A 9,933-nucleotide genomic window follows, 5' to 3' on the forward strand; every position below is an offset into this window, starting at 1 on the left:
TTTCCCATATCCATAGACAGCTCTTTATAAGGTTTAATCCAAGTTGAAGCACTGGTTGTTTTAGGCATTATAAAATCACAATCCTCCTTTTTGTTACGCACAACGAGTGTTTACGCTTTGAATATCAAAACAAAAATGATTTACAAATCTGAGCATCAAATTAGAAAGGTTTAGATACCTAATTCAATAAACTGGGAGATTTTGGAAAATCCCTAAATTAGGAACAAAACTATTAGCCGTTTACCTGCTGTTAAGATACAATAAATTGTAGATAGATTTGGGGATTAGACCATAAAATGCAAATGAGCGAACCCTTAGCGATTATCCAATAACTGAATGCCTCAGTGACCGAGACTTTCTAAGAATGTTGAGGGCTACTTAAATTGATCTTCTTTGAAATTGTAAATGTTTTGTACCTGTAGAGATTACGTACTTAGATCATTTCTTGATTAAAATGACTACAAAATTTTATACAAGAATTGAAATAAATTGGTATGTTTAAAAATTTTCAAATACAGTATAAAAATCTGAACTTTCATGCACTTTATGCAAACTTTTATACAAATATGCCAAAATATGAAATATTTGCATAAAATATGCACAATATGCAAAATATGCAATATGCATATTTGCCGAAGTCTACTTATGACTATTCATAATAATTATTGTATATCAGGTCCCGACTACATTATGCGATTAAATTATTGCGATGTTGCCACCGCTAAGAGGCGAAGTGAACCGCTGAACATAGCGTGTATATCGGAGGCGCCGTCTACCTTTGGCTAACGACAGAGTATACACGTGTAACAAGCTGCGCCTCTGACGCCAGATACGGTGAACTAAAATGTATATCGAGAGATGATTTTGACTCGATTTTGCCTCTAGTTAAAAAATTGTCAAACGCCTTATACAGACGAGTTAGCAACTAAATGCACAAGAAACATGACTGTACGTGTTCGCCTATCGGAGGCAAACTCGAACTAAGGATGTAGCAATCGGAGGTGTATGGGTAGCAAATGCATATATATATATATATATATATATATATATATATATATATATATATATATATATATATATACATCTAGCGGTTAATGTAAGCTCCGTTCTAAAACGGTATTATACTAACTCCAGTAGAATATACACCGTGTATTTTATTATCTGAGTAGCGCTTTATGTAGACTCCGACCAACACGTAGGATTAAGTGGACTCCACAAAAGGATAAACCATTTTTGGGATCCGTATTTACGCTTTTGCATATACTTCTAAACTCCTGCGATGTTGCCAATAATTGTATTAGTAGTAGATTTTCAAATTTTACAGCAGGTACATTCTGGAACTTGAAATTTATTTAAATATCCATCAATTTAATCATGGAGGAATTTGAGGACTATTTGGCTAATTTACGTAGTTAAATATAAATTGTTAACCGACATATACCTTTATTTTACTTTTTAGTTTTAATAAGCAAGGCGGTAATTTATATTACTTGCTTTATATATTTTCAAACATAAGAAAGTGTGTATTATAAACTTGGAAAAGGGGAAATTTCCGTTTTTATTAATTAGTATTTTTTATTAAAATGCATTGGCACTAAAACATTTAGTACATAAATGTACGTATATCGAATAGAGTAATCGTGTAACAGTTTTTGAAATTAGAAGCCCCTTCGGTAAGATTATAAAGTTTGTTACCACAAAAAATTACAGAAAACTCTGTGCAACAGGGAGATCTTTGTAATTTTTCGATTACCGTAGTTTATGACATACAATATTTGTTTCATAGAGTAGTTGAGTTTAAGCTACAATAATTTATAAGTCATTCTTTATTAACATAATTTTTTACTGTCTAATTTCAATAGATATGTCAATTTATAATTAACAAAATATTTAATGCATTAAAGTCGCGCAGAGAGTGTCACTAAATATTTAATTTTAGCTAACATTTAAACTAACATTAAAAGAAGATTGAAAATCAAGTGGTAGATTAAGTAACGAAATATAAGTATCTGGGAAAAATTTCTCAAGCGATATTAATATTGAAAGAGACTTTAAAGAGCATCTGACAAAGCATGCTAAACCGTAAGTCGCCTAAACCACACAATATGGATATTTGAGAAAAATTACAGCTCGTTCCAGAAAGAATTGTAAATATAACATTAATCTAGATTAAGAAGAAACGCTGAAGAAAAAAAATAGCGGTTAGCCTAAATAAAGAAAGGCAAAAAGAAGTTATAATTTGATGTTTTGAGAAAATCTGATCCGAAAACCGTATGAAAAACATTTATCGGAAACTTTTACTACCATTTGACCACAATACATACCCAATATATATATATATATATATATATATATATATATATATATATATATATATATATATATATATATATATAGTCTGCATTTGACTATTTGTGTACGATTTTGTGTAAGGTTAAGTGGAACACCATAAAAAGTGTTTTTTTCTTTTCTTTTGTTCAACAATTAAAATGTATTGCTATACTTTTAGATGTTCCAATACAACAAAGGATAATAAACATAAAGTACAAGGTACAAAATTTTATTATTTTCTATGCGCTAGTTATTATAGACCATGGTTAAATAAAAAGAATCAAATCGATAAATGCATTTAAAAAATATACGTAAGTATGAATTTAAGTATTGAAAAATAAGTATTAATGTTATTTATATGAAACTGCTGTTTCATAGAAGGAATTATTTAAAACAACTAAATTTTTCTTGAATTTGTAAAATTAACCGCAAACCATTTATTTTTTTAGGAGATGTCTGGATAAATCTGGCTCGATAAAATAAAAAATTATTGTTCGGCGTGTGTTTTTTCCGTATGACCCATAAATGATGTCAACTGTTCCAGCTCAATCTTTTCCAAATTGAAAATTTAAGTAATAGTTGCCAAGTGTTTTCTTAGTTTTGTGGATGTTAATAGTAACGATTTTTTTGCATCTCCTAATGCCTTTGTTACATGCTTCTTTACCACTTGGTAACCATTTACGGAATTTTCTGACTTAGAAGTTGCAAACAAAAAAGCATTATTTTTTATATGATTACTTCTTACAGATATTAGAATTTGTATGGCATTTAAATGTCTTATGAAATAAAATTGGAACACCCCGTCCTCGTTTTCCTCTTACAACAATTCTTTTTAAGCCGCTTAACAAAATTTTCTCCGTATCTGTTATGAACTTTTGAAATTCCGAAGAGGAAGTATTGTCATAATTTTTTTTTGAAATCTTCAACAGTAACCCTCTGTAGTTCTCCAACTCTTCTTCTGTTAAATAGAAGCACACTACAAAGGGTTCCTTCACTTAGATGTTGAAACGCACATTTGTTTATCACATCAGAATGTAACAGCTCAATGGACTCGTCTATTAATTTTTTTAAATAGTTCTCGAAATTCTGAAAAAAAAACAAAATAATTAAATTATTACATATAGATACTGATAGAAAGTGCATTCAAGCATCAATCAAATGTCAGGTTATTTCAAGCCACAATAGTAAAATGACCACACCCAACACAGAAAACATCCCAATACCTTCATATCTGCATTTGGTCTGTGGGTAAACCAATAACCAACAAAACAAAAATAAGTTTTAAAACCAACGAAACTTGTCCTCAGGAGGGTGTGGGACTATCTAAATCCCTTGCCCCCAGCAGATTCGGTCCTTTACTAACAACACATCCATGATAACACAAGAAACAAAGACTAAGCACAAGAATTTATAACCTTTGTAGTTTAACAGGTAAAACAATGGCGTTAGTTGATGCACTGAAAAAAGAAGAATTCAAATTGCATAGGCATAAGAGTATGTGCTAACAAAGAAATGAAAGAAAAAGTTGTAAACGTGATAAAAACGACTAACAGAATAATATCCGTGAAATTTGTATTTACAGAGATAAGTTGAATATAGTATGTGTTATGTGCCACAAGTAGGACTAGGTGACGATAAAAGAAAAGATTTCTATGATCAGTTAGTTGCAAGACTATACCACCAACTAAATATTCCAACTAAGAGACTAAATATTCTAACTAAGAAAAGACTAATCATAGGAGGTAATTTCAATGCTTACGTAGGCTAATTAAACAGAGGAAATTCACATATAGATGGAGGATACGGCATTGGAACTAGAAATAGCGCAGGAGATGACATGCTGGAATTAGCAGTAGCACTAGGTATGCCCACTGTTTGTATATGCTTTTAGAAGAGAGAAACCCAACCTATCAAATTCAAAAGCAGACAAAATCAATTCAAAATATGGATTATAAATCAATCCCTTATATAAAAGACTGTAAGGTAATAATTGTAATAAACTGTAAGCTAACAGCATAAAATACTGGTACTAGACATACAAGTAAAACATGAAATAAAACCAAAATATTGAGGAAAGTCACGAAAACAATTAATTGACGTTAACAAGCGAAAAATAAGTTCAATTAAGAACAGAAATAGACAAAAGAATGCGTTGGAACATGGAAAAAGGTCATAATGAAATTTGGAGAAATTTGTCAAAATTATTAAAGAGGGTGCAACTAAAATACTTGGAAAAAGCTCAGGAGAGGGACTTAAAAACTGGTAAATATAGGTAGTCAGACGATGTTTAAGACAATATAAAAAAAGAGAAGATTATATAAGGAGAGGCAAGAATATATATATATATATATATATATATATATATATATATATATATATATATATATATATATATATATATATATATATAAGACTAGATTATCAAAAGTATGAAATAGCTAAAGAGGAAGCAAAAGTGGGAGTAGCAAAATCTAAGGCAGCAGCGTATGAAAAGCTGTACAATGAACCGAATATAAAGAAAAAAACATACAAACTTGCTAAAAGTGGAGCAAAGGAAACCAAAAGCATTTAATCAGATTAAATGTATACATGATAAATACAATAAACTATTTATGCAAGATAATGATGTAAAAAGGCGCTAGAGGGAGTTCTTTGACGGTCAATTAAACGAAAAGTTTGAGAAAGCATCTGTAGAGCCAACATAGACAGTAGTAGCAATGGTGCCGAAAATAACGACCTCGGAAGTAATTCAAGAGCTACATAAGATAAAAAAAGAAAAGGCATAGGTCCTGATGATATCCTTGGATATATATGATCACTATTAGGAAAATCAGGAACAAGTTGGCTAACAGGACTATTTAATAGAATTATGAAAGTGGGGCAAATACCGGATGAATGGAGAAGTAGCCTTTTAGTACCTGTATACAAAAACAAAGTAGATGTTAAACTATGTACAAACTATAGAGCCATAAAACTACTCTGTCACATCATGAAACTGTGGGAGAGAATAATTGATGGTGGGATAGGGGAAGAAACAGAAGTACTAGGAAATCAGTTTAAATTCATACAAGACAAATCAACAACGGATGCAGCTTTTATTCTAAGGCAAGTAATGGAAAATTAATGTTAGAACAGGTGTGGATGATACTGATAAATATCATGTGAGAGTAGGATTGCATCAGGGGTCAGTGCTAATCCCCTATCTCTTCTAATTAGTGTTGGAAAAATTAACGAAAACATTTCAAGAAAATATCCCTTGGTGTCTGATATATGCTAACGATATGGTGTTAGTAAGAGATAAGGGAAGAGAATTGAATTAATGATTGGGAAAATTAAGATGGGCGCTTGAGCAAAAAGGTCTTAAACTAAGTCAGACAAAAACAGAGTGTCTAGAGTGGGCATTTAAAAATCAAACTATCACTGAAAATCAGGTTGTAATGTTGACTGGTGAAATTATTGAAAAAAAATCATTTTACGTAAACCTGAAGAAGTGAAAATACCAGGAGGACGATACCTGCGACTGCGGCGCGGTTCAGAATAGTCACCATCTACTAGCATGCACAGAGATGAGAGAGACCTACACAGAAGAAGATCTATTTTTAGCGAATGACAGGGCCATCTATGAAGCCAACCATTGGAAATACAAAATTTAAAGCTGTTGGTGTTCCGGACACGGAAAGTAAAGTAAGTATAAAAAGAGGTAAAAGTAAAATGAAAAGAAAAATAAAATACTTATATAATATGTAGACCTGAAAGTGCGCCGGAGGGTTTGAAATAAGAATTTACCTAAGGAATGAAATAAGAATTTACCTAATATAAAACAGATCTGAAAGAGAACAAAAAACAGATCAAAGAATTAATAGAGATTAAGTACATCTTTAAGTAACATATCTCAAATCCGTCTGCAGTTTTGTTGGGTAGATCGAGTAGCTCGACGGAACTGTTGCCGGTCCCAAGCCCAAATAAAGGAGGAGGGGGTCTACAGCCAGTTTAGCACCCTACTGAGAGACTTTAGCTCATAGAAACAGAATTATGCCTCGGGACAGGAATGATTTCATTACGACGACTAACGAGAAAGAGGACAACGAATTTGTGGTAAACGAGAAATATACTTCGCATCGGTGCTTTGAACGTAAAGTCTCTAAACACAAGAGAGCAGAAAATTACAAAAGAGCTTGTAGAAAAAAAAAATATAGACATGTGTGCGCTAAAAGACACAAAGAAAAATGGAAAAGGGTCAAATTATTATAGATGACCATCTCATGATTTACAGTGGTGTTGTCAAAGAAACCAGAGCCAAAGAAGGAGTCGCTCTGTTAGAACACAAAAATTTTTTACACCAAGTATAAAAATAGTAAGTGAACACCTTCAGACTGTAATAAACGAGACCCCAAATGATAAATATATAATCATTATGGGTGATTTTAACGCCCGTGTTGGCAATGATTTAGTTCCAGGGATAAAACAGCGATATAACGAAAATAGAAATAAAAACGGAAACCTTCTAACGGACCTCTGCAGCAAAAACCAGATACGTAATAATAATACATTTTTCCCTCACAAAGAACAATACAAATACATTTTTGAAAACGGTAGAGGACAAAGATCTATTATAGACTATATTCTGTTGAATAGAGAGCACTAACATCAGCAGAAATAGGAAGCGATTACAAATTTGTATTGTGCCGAATGAAAACACATATATGTGATAACAAAACACCGAAATACACCACAAAGATAAAAGTCGAAAGCTTACAGGATGACTCCACAAGATACCTATTCCAGAAAAGAACCGAAAAAAACAGAAATACATATATCACAGAAAGTGATGGATTAGAAACGAAACACATGCACTTATAAGAAAAATAAAAAATGGTCACTGGGAACGTTTTTCGAAAGAAATGGAACATAATTTTTCTCGTCTGCAAAAGGAAATATAGCGCTTCATCAGACGTCAAAGAACGGAGGTAAAGTAACTAATATAACTAAAATACATAGAAAATGATACGTGGATTGACTACCTAAAAAAGCTATATACAGGAGAAGAACAAACGACGATAGAACCGGAAACATCAGAAATTACAACATATAAAGAACTTAATATAAATGTACGGGAAGTTCGGAAAATACTTGAAAACCTGAGGAACAGAAAAGCAGCAGGTAAAGACGGGATACCAAACGAATACTGAAATATTGTGGAGCAGCAATGACAGAACAATTAACAACATTAATTAATAAAATTATAAAACACAATAAAATGCCGGAAGAATGGAGAAGGAGCGAACTAACTCTACTATTTAAAAAAGGAGATAAAAACAGACAAAAAACTACAGAGGTATAAACTTGTTAAATACTACGCTAAAACTTACAACTAAAATTTTACAAGTGCTAATTAATCACAATATAAGTTTAGCAGATGAACAACCGGGTTTTTTTAGTGGTAGATCGTGTACAGATGCAAAATTCGTTATAAAGCAAATTACTGAGAAATCACTGAAATATAATAGACCAGCATTTCTGTGTCTGATTGACCTAAAGAAAGCGTTTGACAGAGTAAGACTGAAAGATGTAATCCATCTTCTGTATAATAGAGAAGCTCCCCTAAATATTATAAAAACTATCAAAAACATCGACCAAAACAAAAAAATGGAAGTCAGAATAGAGGGACAACTTACAGAACCTATAGAAATAGGCAGCAGAATAAGATAAGGGGATTCGTTGAGATTGAGCCCCATGCTCTTCAATTTGATCATGGATCAAATCATCAAAAGCGTTAACAAACGAAGAGGATACAGAATGGGAAACAAAGAAATTAAAATACTCCGTTACGCAGATGACGCAATATTAATAGCCCAAGATGAAGATAGTTTGCAAAGACTGGTCCACAAATTTAACATAAGAGCAAAAGAATTTAATATGACAATCTCATCTCAGAAAACTAAAACAATAGTAGTCAGCAAAGGACCACAGATGTAAAATAGAAATTGATGGCATTAGCAGAAACAAGACCCGACACAGCCACAACTCAAAGAATAATGGAAACGGCAGAGATGAGAGTACTGAGAACAATTATAGGAAATACGCTGAGAAATCAAAAGAGAAGTGAAGACATTAGAAGAAAATGTAACGTAAAGTGTATAAATGAATTGACACAAAATAGAAAAAAAGAATGGAATAATCACATAAGCAGAATGGAGGAGACCCGTGACGTCAAAATTGCAAGAGATAAGCCACGAATCGGCAGAAGAAGTATCGGACGATCGCTCAAAAGATGAAGTGACAACCTTTAATAGAGGTATTAATCCGCCAATGAACAAGTAAAATTGCTTATAAAGAAAAATAATAACAAGAAAAAAAAGTAACATCTCTCAGATAAATAAGCGGAACAACAGAAACTGAGTATAAACGTGAAATTCCAGAATTAACATTAAATAAATTACCGCAAATCGTACGAACTGAAATAAGTGTTATTTTCTGCACATATACAAATAATATAATAAGAACTATATTTAAACCAAGTGACAGAAAAAAAATTATATATACATTTACTTCTAAATGATTAAGGTCTATAAAATTATTATTAAAGCTAAAACGTATACAAGCGACAAAGTTTTTAAAACAATTAGACCGAACATAATATCATAACTGTAAAACATAATATATACGGAAACAATAAAGAAATAGATATGTTTAGTGGTTATGAAACCGCTTGTCGTCTGCCATGAATTTTATTACAGAATCAAGTTACCATAAGACACCAAAATATTTTGTCTGAGTAATGACTTACTACGATAAAAAGAAATAGAATACTTTTATAATACACAACGTTATATAACGTGAAACTATGAAAAGATATACATATAATACAATAATGATATATATGATGATTCATAAACGCATGTTAATAACAATTGGTAATAAAGACATAAAGATACCCACTAGAAAGTTTATAATTTCAAAACGACAGTAAAATAAAGTTCAATTAAAAGGTTCAAATCGCGACATAATATGAAATAATTCAACAGCAAGTAAAAGTACTTGATGTATAGGACATGCATGCAACAAAATATTGTGTATTGTACTGTACCATGTAGGATGGACGCAGCAAAACACTAGCACGTAACTAAAGACGTTAGAACTCCAATACAGGTCTGTGTGGTTTGGCAAGTGAACAGCTTTCCTTGAAAAAATGGGGTTTTATTGAATTTATTTTGCCAAGTTGACGCTACCGTGGGCGGTAATTACCCTGCGACCTGCACTTTTAAAAGAAAACCACTCTTTTTTCTATGGACAAGACTCACTCACACTCACTCTTTAAAATACAATGTATGAATAAAAGGTCATTTGTTTGAAACAATATATTTAGAACCGTCTAATTGTTCAATAGTGTCTGGGTTTTTGTAACCGATATCTTGGCCTACTATACGGTGAGAATCAAAACTAACAAAAACCCTGTTAGTATTTTAACAATGTTTATAACAGTTTCAACAATAAAAGAAGCTATCACACCGTTAAAAACTATGACCCCTATGGAAAAAATACAGTAGACTATGACTACATTTGTGCTTTAGCACTTATAGTAAGAACAAGATAAAAATCTAA

Source organism: Diabrotica undecimpunctata, chromosome 8 (genome assembly GCF_040954645.1).
Source record: "Diabrotica undecimpunctata isolate CICGRU chromosome 8, icDiaUnde3, whole genome shotgun sequence".
Taxonomy (NCBI): Eukaryota; Metazoa; Arthropoda; class Insecta; order Coleoptera; family Chrysomelidae; genus Diabrotica; species Diabrotica undecimpunctata.